Genomic DNA, 8,556 nt, shown 5'->3' with positions numbered 1-8,556 from the left:
TTTCTATTGAAAAACACTTTTCAAACAACCCTATATGCTTTCTAGAAATTCTACATCATTTCTGATCAACAATATGTCAACAACATATACTCATCAGAAATTCTATAGTGCTCCCACTCACTTCTTTGGAAACACAAGTTTCTCATAAACTTTGTATAAACCCAAAATCTTTGATCATCTCATCAAAGCGTACATTCCAACTCCGAGATGCGTACTCCAGTCCTTAAAAGGATTGCTGGAGTTTTGCATATTTGTTAGCGTTCTTCAGGATTGTCAAAACCTTCTGGTTTTATCACATACAACCTTTCCTCAAGAAAACTATCGAGGAAACAATGTTTTGACATTCTGTCTGCAAGATTTCATAAATAATGCAGTAACTGCTAATCCATTTCCAACAGACTCTTAGCATCGCTACAAGTGAGAAAGCCTCACCGTAGTCAACTCCTTGAACTTGTCAGAAAACATCTTAACGACAAGTCGAGCTTTCTTAATGGTGATTCTTACCATCATTGTCTATCTTCCTTTTAAAATCCATCTGTACCCAACGGCCTTACGACCATCAAGTATTTCTTCCAAAGTCATGGATCCTTTCTCGGATTTTATGGCCTCGAGCCATTCGTCGTAATCCGGGCCCACCATCGCTTCTCCATAGCTCGTAGGTTCATTGTTGTCTAGCAACATGACCTCTAATACATGATTGCGTACCACTCTGAAGTAGTACGCATCCTTGTCACCCTACGAGTTATGGTAGTGACTTGATCCGAAACTTCATGATCACTATCATAAGCTTCTACTTCAATTGGTGTAGGCGCCACATGAACAACTTCCTGTGCCCTGCTACACACTGGTTGAAGTGATGGTTCAATAACCTTATCAAGTCTCCACCATCCTCCCACTCAATTCTTTCGAGAGAAACTATTTCTCGAGAAAGGACCCGTTTCTAGAAACAATTACTTTTGCTTCCAGATCTAAGATAGGAGGTATACCCAACCATTTTGGGTATTCTATGAAGATGTATTTATCCGTTTTGGGTTCGAGCTTATCACGATGAAACTTTTTCACATAAGCGTCGCAGCCCCAAACTTTCAAGAAATGACAACTTAGGTTTCTCCAACCATAGTTCAAACGGTGTCATCTCAACGGAATTACGTGGTGCCCTATTAAAGTGAGTGCGGTTGTCTCTAATGCCTAAACCATGAACGATAGTGGTAATTCAATAAGAGACATCATGGTACGCACCACATCCAATAGGGTGCAACTATGATGTTCGGACACACCATCACACTATGGTGTTCTAGGCGGTATTAATTGTGAAACAATTTCCACAATGTCTTAATTGTGTGCAAAGCTCGTAACTCAGATACTCATCTCTATGATCATATCATAGACATTTTATCCTCTTGTCACGATGATCTTCAACTTCACTCTGAAATTACTTGAACCATTCACTAATTCAGACTTGTGTTTCATCAAGTAAATATACTCAGTATCTACTTAAATCATCCGTGAAGTAAGAACATAATGATATTCACTGCATGCCTCGGCACTCATTGGACTGCACACATCAAAATGTGTTATTTCCAACAAGCTGCTATCTTGTTCCATTTTACTGAAAACGAGGCTTTTCAGTCATCTTGCCCATGTGGTATGATTTGCATTTCTCAAGTGATTCAAAATCAAGTGAGTCCAAATGATCCATCTGCATGGAGTTCCTTCATGCGTATACACCAATAGATATGGCTCGCATGTCTCAAACTTTTCAAAAGCGAGTGAGTCCAAAGATCCATCAACATGGAGCTTCTTCATGCGTTTTATACCAATATGACTTACATGGAAGTGCCACAAGTAAGTGGTACTATCATTACTATCTTATATCTTTTGGCATGAAAATGTGTATCACTACGATCGAGATTCAATAAACCATTCTTTTAGGTGCAAGACCATTGAAGGTATTATTCAAATAAATAGAGTAACCATTATTCTCCTTAAATGAATAACCGTATTGCTATAGACATAATCCAATCATGTCTATGCTCAACGCAAACACCAAATAACAATTATTTAGGTTTAACACCAATCTCGATGGTAGACGGAGCAGGCGATGCTTGATCACATCAACCTTGGAAACACTTCCAACACATATCGTCGGCTCACCTTTAGCTTGTCTCCGTTTATTCCGTAGCTTTTATTTCGAGTTACTAACACTTAGCAACCGAACTGGTATCTAATACCCTGGTGCTACTAGGAGTACTAGTAAAGTACACATTAACATAATGTATATCCAACATACTTCTATCGACCTTGCCAACCTTCTTATCTACCAAGTATCTAGGGTAATTCTGCTCCAGTGGTTGTTCCCCTTATTACAGAAGCACTTAGTCTCGAGTTTAGGTTCAACCTTGGGTTTCTTCACTGGAGCAGCAGCTGATTTGCCGTTTCATGAAGTATCCCTTCTTGCCCTTGCCCTTCTTGAAACTAGTGGTTTCACCAACCATCAACAATTGATGCTCCTTCTTGATTTCTAATTTCGCGGTGTCAAACATCGTGAATACCTCAAGGATCATCATATCTATCCCTGATATGTTATAGTTCATCATGAAGCTCTAGCAACTTGGTGGCAATGACTTTGGAGAAACATCACTATCTCATCTGGAAGATCAACTCCCACTCGATCCAAGTGATTGTTGCACTCAGACAATCTGAGCACAAGCTCAACGATTGAGCTTTTCTCCCTTAGTTTGCAGGCTAAGAAAATCGTCGGAGGTCTTATACCTCTTGACGTGGGCATGAGCCTGAAATCCCAATTTCAGCCCTCGAAACATCTCATATGTTCCACGACGTTTCGAAACGTCTTTGGTGCCTCAACTCTAAACCGTTTAACTGAACTATCACGTAGTTATCAAAACGTGTATGTTCGATGTTCGCAACATGCACAGACGACGTTTGGGGTTCTGCACACTGAGCGGTGCATTAAGGACATAAGCTTTCTACTGATCGCATAATCGCTACTATCATCTTTCAACTATATTTTCTCTAGGAACATATCTAAAACAGTAGAACTAAAGCGCGAGCTTACGACATAATTTGCAAAGATCTTTTGACTATGTTCAGGATAATTAAGTTCATCTCATGAACTCCCACTCAGATAGACATCCCTCTAGTCATCTAAGTGATTACATGATCCGAGTCAACTAGGCCGTGTCCGATCACCACGTGAGACGGACTAGTCATCATCGGTGAACATCTTCATGTTGATCGTATCCACCATACGACTCATGCTCGACCTTTCGGTCTCTTGTGTTCTGAGGCCATGTCTGTACATGCTAGGCTCGTCAAGTTAACCTAAGTGTTTCACGTGTGTAAATCTGGCTTACACCCGTTGTATGTGAACGTAAGAATCTATCACACCCGATCATCATGTGGTGCTTCGAAACGACGAACTTTCACAACGGTGCACAGTTAGGGGAACACTTTCTTGAAATTTTAATGAGGGATCATCTTATTTACTACCGTCGTTCTAAGCAAATAAGATGCATAAACATGATAAACATCACATGCAATCAAATAGTGACATGATATGGCCAATATCATTTTGCTTCTTTTGATCTCCATCTTCGGGGCTCCATGATCATTATCATCACCGGCATGACACCATGATATCCATCATCGTGTCTTCATGAAGTTGTCTCGCCAACTTATTACTTCTACTACTATGGCTACCGGTTAGCAATAAAGTAAAGTAATTACATGGCGTTTGTTCAATGACACGCAGGTCATACAATAAATTAAAACAACTCCTATGGCTCCTGCCGGTTGTCATACTCATCGACATGCAAGTAGTGATTCCTATTACAAGAACATGATCAATCTCATACATCGCATATCATTCATCACATTCTTCTTGACCATATCACATCACATATCATACCCTGCAAAAACAAGTTAGACGTCCTCTAATTGTTGTTTGCATGTTTTACGTGGCTGCTATGGGTTTCTAGCAAGAACGTTTCTTACCTATGCAAAACCACAACGTGATATGCCAATTGCTATTTACCCTTCATAAGGACCCTTTTCATCGAATCCGTTACAACTAAAGTGGGAGAGACTGGCACCCGCTAGCCACCTTATGCACCAAGTGCATGTCATTCGGTGGAACCTGTCTCACGTAAGAGTACGTGTAAGGTCGGTCCGGGCCGCTTCATCCCACAATACCGTCGAAACAAGATTGGACTAGTAACGGTAAGCATATTGAACAAAATCAACGCCCACAAGTACTTTGTGTTCTACTCGTGCAAAGAATCTACGCAATAGACCTAGCTCATGATGCCACTGTTGGGGAACGTAGCAGAAATTCAAAATTTTCCTACGTGTCACCAAGATCTATCTATGGAGAAACCAGCAACGAGGGGAAGGAGAGTGCATCTACATACCCTTGTAGATCGCTAAGCGGAAGCGTTCAAGAGAACGGGGTTGAAGGAGTCGTACTCGTCGTGATCCAAATCACCGGAGATCCTAGTGCCGAACGGACGGCACCTCCGCGTTCAACACACGTACAGCCCGGTGACGTCTCCCATGCCTTGATCCAGCAAGGAGAGAGGGAGAGGTTGAGGAAGACTCCATCCAGCAGCAGCACAACGGCGTGGTGGTGATGGAGGAGCGTGGCAATCCTGCAGGGCTTCGCCAAGCACCGCGGGAGAGGAGAAGAACTTGGGAGAGGGGGAGGGCTGCGCCAGAAGTTGGGTGCAGCTGCCCTCCCACCCCCCACATATATATAGGGGCAAGGGAGAGGGGGGCCGGCCCCTCAAATTCAATCTGAGGAGGGGGCGGCGGCCATGGGGGTTGCCTTGCCACCCAAGGCAAGGGGGGCGCCCCCCTTTAGGGTTTCCCCCAAGCCCTAGGCGCCTTGGGCCTTGGTGGGGGGGGGTGCACCAGCCCACCTGGGGCTGGTCCCCTCCCACACTTGGCCCATGCAGCCCCCTGGGGCCAGTGGCCCCACTTGGTGGACCCGGGGGACCCTCCCGGTGGTCCCGATACGTTACCGATAAAACCCGAAACTATTCCGGTGACCAAAACAGGACTTCCCATATATAAATCTTTACCTCAGGACCATTCCGGAACTCCTCGTGACGTCCGGGATCTCATCCAGGACTCCAAACAACATTTGGTAACCACATATATCTATTCCCTATAACCCTAACATCATCGAACCTTAAGTGTGTAGACCCTACGGGTTCGGGAACCATGCAGACATGACCGAGACGTTCTTCGGCCAATAACCAACAGCGGGATCTGGATACCCATGTTGGCTCCCACATGTTCCACGATGATCTCATCGGATGAACCACAATGTCAGGGACTCAATCGATCCTATATACAATTCCCTTTGTCTAGCAGTATTGTACTTGCCCGAGATTCGATCGTCGTTATCCCGATACCTTGTTCAATCTCGTTACCGGCAAGTCTCTTTACTCGTTCCATAACACATCATCCCGTGATCAACCCCCATGTCACATTGTGCACATTATGATGATGTCCTACCGAGTGGGCCTAGAGATACCTTTCCGTCAACCGGAGTGACAAATCCCAGTCTCGATTCGTGCCAACCCAACAGACACTTTTGGAGATACCTGTAGTGCACCTTTCTAGCCACCCAGTTACGTTGTGACATTTGGTACACCCAAAGCATTCCTACGGTATCTGGGAGTTGCACCATCTCATGGTCTAAGGAAATGATACTTGACATTAGAAAAGCTTTAGCATACGAACTACGATCTATGTGCTAGGCTTAGGATTGGGTCTTGTCCATCACATCATTCTCCTAATGATGTGATCCCCTTATCAACGACATACAATGTCCATGGTCAGGAAACCGTAACCATCTATTGATCAACGAGCTAGTCATCTAGAGGCTTACTAGGGACTTGGTGTTGTCTATGTACCCACATATGTATCTGAGTTTCCTATCAATACAATTATAGCATGGATAATAAACGATTATCATGAACAAGGAAATATAATAATAACTAATTTATTATTGCCTCTAGGGCATATTTCCAACACTAATGCAAGCATTTTGCAAACTCATTGAAGGATTTAGTGTCTAATGATGATCTACTATGTTGAGAGAGACAGAGATTTGTAGGCATTGATGACAAGCAAATTATAGTGCATTTTCGTAGCTTGAGGAAACGTCGAGGCCATCTACCAGAAAGTCCCCGTATCATGACAACATAGCATAAATACTTTTCTAATCTGTTGTTTGAAACTATTGGCATACTTGTGCAGGATAGATATATTGATATGCAGTTTGCGCACTAGTTATACGTGCAATTACACTTCGATATTTTCAGCCAGAGAACGAATAATTCAGGCAGGTACAGACCGTGTTTGTAGTCCTTGTACACCATGTTGCATTTTGTGTTTTTTGGTGCCTGCATCATTTAGTGTTTATAATCTGAATTACTTTGGATCATTAGCTGGTTTTCAAAGTGCATGTAGCTTCACATTTCTCAAGTTATGTTGACTTCCGGAGTGCAAGTGCCTTCATATTTTTTAAGTTAAATGTTCGCCCCTGGTAACTTGAATTCGTGGATCAGCCACTTCACACAAATCATACACGAATGCCAGTACGAATTAAATGAAATGCAGGGACTTACGCTAGCTCATTGTACAGGCTCGCTGCAGCTCTGCTTGCGCTTGGGATGTTCCATGTACAAGTCCATGTTACCACTTGCTTGGATGTGCAGGCCTTGTGCTCCTTGCATCCCCCTCTGCATTTTTTACACGGCGAATGGTTGATCAAATAAGAGGAATTGACCTTGATGTTGTACCGGAGGATAGATACTTACAAGGTTATACGGGTGTGCAGGATGTGTACCAGATCCCGTAGCCCCGTCATGCTTCGCTAAAAAATGGATTTGCTTGTTTCAGATGATATCTCCATAAGGAATAAGAGTTGAAGTCAGAGTTGCATAGGCGTGTAAGCTAAGAGAGCAGTGAAAGGATATCCAAACATCGTAGGAACAGTGCACAAGGGAGTGATGTGTGGATACCTAGTTCGGGCCGGCGTTTGGGCATGCTCGCCTAGCTAGAGTGCGGGTCACTTCAGAGCCGTTGAGGGTGATGCGCTGGCGTTGGCTGGCCGTGCACGGATGCAGATCTTGAGTGTCAACGGAGCGCTACGATGCGGTGGACGAGATCGTTGGTGAAGCCCCAACGACCTCGGGGGGCGGAGGTGCGATGATGTGCTCGGTGAAGTAGCCCCGGTGAGCTGGGAGACGGCATCGGTGAAGCGCACCTGATGTGGTGGAACTCGGTGTCTGTGAGGCACGTCGGTTGCGGCGGCCGACGTTATCGGTGGACCACCTGGTGCGGCGGACGAGGGCATAGATGAGGTAGCTCCGGTGTGGTGGTGAAGCGCGACCGTCGTCTTTGTCGTCGTCATTCGGCACAGAGGTGGGGAACGGTGGGGAAAGAGACGAGACGAGGGCGATTTGAGAGATGGCGGCGAATTAGGGATTTGACCAATCTAGGCGCGGAAGGGGACGGTGGAGAAGAGAGATTTTGCAGGGCAGGAATTGGGGCCGCCAGATATTTCAATCCGAAAAGCGCAAACTTATATTGTCGTCGTCCTTTTTTGGGGGGGGGGGGTGGCTGGGTGCTACGCGTCCGTCCGACACACGCGTCCACCCCGACAGGACTACGCTTCGGTGCCTTAAGGCACCTGCCTTTGTGTCCATGACATGTGGGCCCAACAAGTGGCTGGCCCACATGTCAGTCACCCAAGGGTTGTTGCCTTTAAGGCACCGAAGCAGCGTCCACCCCGACACGACCCTGGTCTGCCTGGTGCGGCTACATTTGAGAATGCAAACGAATCTTCTTTCATTTGCAAACAAATCTGTATGTATTACCATGCCCGTGTTTTCCTTGCAATAATTAGTCATTCGAAACGAGATACTCCATCCGTTCACTTTTGTAAGTCGTTTCAGACAACTTAAAATGAACTGTTTTGCACATTGTCTGAAATGTCTTCAAGGTCTTATAAAAGTGAACATAGGGAGTACTATAAATTAATTAATGAGGAGTTATTTGAAAAAAAATCAAAACGGTACCCACGCTAACGTGGATTAGAGTGTGTCACATAATTAGTTATTTGAATTAGAGTGTGTGTCACGTAGTTAGTTATTTGAATTAGAGTGTGTGTCACGTAGCGATCTCCAATTCTAACATGGATTTCGCATTTCACTATATCCACGCTACTTTTTCAATACAAATTCATATGTATATGATGAACACCATGGCAGTGAGAAAACTTTTGGAAGGATTCAAACATATGACCTACAAAATAGCATAACAAATTGAGCCAATGTCAACTTTTCTAAACTTAGTATGGCACGAATTCCAAATAATTACCCGTATGTCTGGTCCTCGGTTCAAATCTTACAATGTACACCGAATTGAAACATCGATATTAAGTCTCGTACTATGTACATTCAAATGTTGTTTTTAGTCCCCCCCCCCCCGCGCGCACAAATGGTACATACTTCCTGTATCGGT

The sequence above is a fragment of the Triticum dicoccoides genome, chromosome 5B (assembly GCF_002162155.2).
Source record: "Triticum dicoccoides isolate Atlit2015 ecotype Zavitan chromosome 5B, WEW_v2.0, whole genome shotgun sequence".
Lineage (NCBI taxonomy): Eukaryota > Viridiplantae > Streptophyta > Magnoliopsida > Poales > Poaceae > Triticum > Triticum dicoccoides.
The sequence above is the reverse complement of the archived record's forward strand: the minus strand, read 5'-3'. Positions refer to the sequence as shown.